This window comes from Anabrus simplex, chromosome 13, assembly GCF_040414725.1.
Source record: "Anabrus simplex isolate iqAnaSimp1 chromosome 13, ASM4041472v1, whole genome shotgun sequence".
Lineage (NCBI taxonomy): Eukaryota > Metazoa > Arthropoda > Insecta > Orthoptera > Tettigoniidae > Anabrus > Anabrus simplex.
This window is the reverse complement of record NC_090277.1, coordinates 43,751,688-43,756,430: the sequence shown is the minus strand read 5'-3', so window position 1 is coordinate 43,756,430 and position 4,743 is coordinate 43,751,688. Positions and strand designations below refer to the sequence as shown.

General features: G+C 43.3%; 1 pseudogene; it reads right to left on the bottom strand.

The window, feature by feature from the left end:
• Positions 1–2,114: 2,114 nt before the first annotated feature.
• On the bottom strand, positions 2,115–3,288 carry LOC136884798 (piggyBac transposable element-derived protein 3-like; annotated as a pseudogene).
• Positions 3,289–4,743: the final 1,455 nt, after the last annotated feature.

Here is a 4,743-nt window from a genome sequence, read left to right as displayed (position 1 = left end):
GACCACAGGTGTTTAACGAATGGACATCACGTCGTCTCCGCAGAACCATACTGGGCGCTCGACGGGCTACTGTGAGTCAGATCATCGCCCAGTTGAATGTTGGGAGTCAGGAACCCATTTCTACCAGGACTGTAAGGAGGAAACTGCACCGCATAGGCTTCACCATCCGACAACCAACTCGTGCCTGTTTGCTGACACCTCGACACAAGAGCTCAACGACGTGCATGGGCCCGCAAACATCGGCAATGGACCATGGAACAGTGGCGGCGTGTGGTATGGTCCCCTGAATCTCGGTTCCAGTTGTATCGAGCTGATGGGCGCGTGAGAGTGTGGCGTATGCCCCATGAAGCTACGGATCCAGCGTGTCAACAAGGTTGTGTCCAGGCGGGAGGTGGTTCAGTTCTGATCTGGGCGGCGTTCTCATCGTCGCAATTAGGCTGCAGGGAGCGCTGACAGGTGCACGTTATGTGGACATTCTTTCAGACCAAGTGCATCCCTTTCTGGCCCTAGAGTACCCTGATGGAGATGCCCTGTTTCACCGCTCTGTGGTAGCACCCACGTGCTTGCAGGAGCACTACAGTGAAGTTACGGCCATGGATTGACCCTCCATATCCATCGATCTTCATCCAATCGAGCATTTATCGGATGCTGTCGATGCTGGTATACGCTCCATGAACCTCGCACCAATTGCACAAGACCAATTGTGGGTAGAGTGCAAAATGCGTGGGTGCAGATCCCTTCAGAATGATTCCAACTCGCCGTATTGCTGTCGTTTTGAGGGTTCGCGGAGGAGCAACTCGTTATTAATATCACGTTCAGTGCCTTCCCCTGACTTCTGGCCTCTCATTCACACATCACTTACGCTTACTTTCATTCAAGCCAACTGCATGTACTCTGGAAGAATTTACGGCAGGCAGTTTTAAACGTCCTAAACGAAGAAGAGTTCTTAATACCCACCGGGATCGTGTTCCATACCCTCGAAGCAGTGGTGGTAGTGATTACTGTTTTAAGAGGAAGTACAACAGCGCAACCATCCTCTATTAATACTAATCAAAGGGAAAAGTGGAAGAGATTCGACACTTCAAAAAATGAAGGTATTGCCAAAAGAAAGACAAGGGCCACGAAGGGTGTGAAAATAAAACACTCCTTAGGCACATCCCTAGACATAATACCCTGTGGGTAGGAAAACAAACAAGAGTTAACCAAGGGAGGTCGGATAGGAAAGATAAAAGCGAGAAGCCTGACACAATTAAGTGGAAACAATGCCAGACTCAGCTAGGGGAGCCATGGTCGCCAGCACACGCTCCCAAGTTGAGGGTCCCTGTTCCCCCTTTAGTTGCTTCTCACGAAAGGCAGGGAATACCGTGGATGTTGTTCTACCACCCCCAACCACTGGAGGTCGAAGCAATGACCGGAAAGAAATGGTTGTAAGAATTTGTTCTATGCCGCCCTGTTTCGAGCAGTGGTCCGGAAAGAGTATTAACCTCTTCAATCCCGGACTGAATACTCCGGAAACAGAATTTTTATACATGCCATTTCTGAGAATATGGGTCACTAGAAAGCAAACCATGCAATACAATTTTTCTTCGCAACGTGCCCAAAGGGCATAACTGAGGGTCCTCATATGTGGACCTCAGGTCTTTGTTAACACATTATGGATTACACTTCTCTTGATTTAGCAGATGGGTTTTTTGGAAACAATATGCGTTTTCATTCCAATTATGCACTTTAATTACTTAAAAAACCAAAACCTATTTTAAAACACTCTCATAACATGGAAACTGTGTATTACTAACGTAAAATAACCAACACCTATTCTAAAACACTCTATGCATACATACATACTCTATGCATGCATACATAGAAACGAAATATATACATAATTGAACAATTTCTCACTACACAAGTCATTCTACTCATTACTTGGTGTGATAATGCCAAAAGCAGTTGTTTTTTAGAGCGCAAAGGTACATACCACATTTTGTACAGACTACCCTCGTTTTGGAACGACATCCAGGCCTTCTGCATTTCGAGGCATTCTTTGCATCAACAAATTTTGGTAAGTGGCCTATATTGTCAAAACGAACCTCTGGAATGGGTTGGCTCTGAACTCTTCATACTTTCACCGTACCTTGTTTGTCCATGTCATCCTCGGAGTCATCATCTTCGTCAACAGGGTTGGTGGATGCTGACGGAGGCCGTCCTAGCTTCCTAATGTTTATGTAACCAATGTCCTTAAAATTTATCAATGCCTTTCCTACGTGCATTTTGTAATCCATTAATGAGAGTCGTTTTTGTCTAATAATACCACTACCTGCACACCATCTGTGATACATTATCCAACAATTAACAATTATAAGATCAACAAAGTGGTTGAACATACGCACTGGCCATTTGTTGGTACGAATGTAACACCTATAGTATGACATGAATCTGTCACAAAGGTCTACTCCACCCATTTTTTCATTGTAGTATTTAACAATCAATGGCTGAGGAATAACAACCTTTTTCTTTTCTTCCTTCGACCATCTTTTGCATGTTGTAGGTGACTCACTGCCAACACATGAAGACAGAAGAAGAACACTTCTGTTGTCCTTCCACTTTACAATGCACATTTTTTCATCTTCCCTTACCCACTCCTCCCATTCTCCCCTTTTCAGTTCCTTATCGGTTTTCAGTTTTTGTGACACTGATCCCACCCTGTTTTTCATGACAGTCCCTGTTTGGTATATATTTCTCTGCAGTAGCATGTCTACTGATTTTACACTGGTAAAAAAACCTATCAGTGTACACACAATGAGTTTTATCTTGTGGAATGCTTTCTGTCAAAACCTTGACAATAGCACCACCAAGACCATATTATTTTTGGTCCTCAATCGATACTGTACCTGCCCCTGTGTAAAACATAAAATCTAAAACTAATCCATCTGGTGCTGCCAAAATGAAATTCTTCAATCCTAATGGGTTGGGTTTTGAAGGGACAAACTGCCTAAAGCCACACTTGCCTGAGAAACGCACCATCTGTTCATCAAGTGATACATGCTTTGACCGTGGGAGAGATATGCATTTTTGTTTCACGCAGTCAAGAAATGGTTTCACGTTCCAGAGTGGTCCCTCACGTTCCCCTTGATTGTCAACAAAATGCATAAAATTCCTCAGTTCGAAAAAACGATCCCTGGACATACACTTAGAAATTATCGGCACCTCAGTATCACGTTGCCAGTACATTTTGGTTTGTGGATAACCCAGCACACCCATCATCACATGCACACCAGCCAAATGCATCATTTCTTCCTTAGTAGTATTTACGGATTTCAAGTCGCGCTTTTGAACTGAATAGAGGTTAGTTTGTTCCGCGTGTTGTTCCCAGAAACTAAGAGGTAGGTATTCCAAGAATGAATCTAAAATTCCCTTTTCATTGTCATAGTCTGTTAAAAATACTTCATCATTGCAGGGGTCCTGTAAAGTCATAGGTTTCTTTCTCCATTTCATATCGCGGGTCTTAGTAGTTGGAGGTGTGAGCGCCTGAGATACCACCAATTCCGTAGATCTGTTTCCTTCGTCTTCGTTGTTGCCAAGCACATCATTTTCTCTATTTAGGACACATTCATTTCCAAGACCTTCACCTTCATTTACATCACCGTCATTATCGTACACAGAAGATGAGTCAAAGTTAGTAACATCAGTAACTGAGAATTCGTCAAGCTCGCCCTCGGACAGATCCGCATCACTTTCATCCAGAAAAGCCCATATATCGCTTTCCTCAAGAAATCTTCCTTCTGTAAAAAAAGGAATAAACAAAGTAAGTTATTTTGCCATAAAACAACGTATTTTCTGTAGTATCATTCGGTAATTGTGATGCTATTACTTATCACTCCCATATCAAAACCTACAGAAAAAATAATACAACACTCAACTGAGGTCCACGTATGAGGACCATCACATTATGCGATAAATATCAGTACCACTTAACAATATTGATAAATTGAATTAATTCACCGACTCTACAAATGCTACACAACACTGAAAAAAATCAGCTTAGCAAGATTCTGAGTTATTTACTGGGAAATATATACTTACTTTCAGCATGATGGGAGGAAGCCATCTTCTCGCTCACCACTCTTTACATTTAAATCTACCATGACAGGAGTAACACAGCGTTCCTGTGGCAACAAGGTGAATTAAGAGGTACACAGACGAGGATTGCGGTCGCTACGCAACAAATTCCGCATTAAAACACACGAGAAATTAGCTCACAACTGAGATCCACATATGTGGAGAGTCGGAACCGGAAAGAATGGTTGTAGGAATTTGTTCTATGCCGCCCTGTTTCGAGCAGTGGTCCGGAAAGAGTATTAATTTCGTGAAACAAAGAAAGAAGCCCAAAAGTGGACGACGGTAGGTGGGGTTGTTTGCAGAAAGCAAATGGCGAGGTTCGTTTAAACGTAACCATCATGAAAATGAAAACCTACAACCTGTTTTCCAGTCATTGACCGGGTCAGGGATGGAATGAATGAAGCCTCCATTTTGCGGCGAGGATAAGAATTGTGCCGGCTGCCGAGGCCTGTCGCACTCCTCTGGGGCAATGATTAATGACTCACAGATGAAATGAAGTGATAATGGAGAGAGTTACTGAAGAAAAGGTAACCATCATAACCTTCTGTAGTGTGGTTTCGGGGCTGGAAGGCACATCGAATGCAGAGTTCTCTACGCGTTGTAGTTTTGCTACTTGTCTGTACCGGG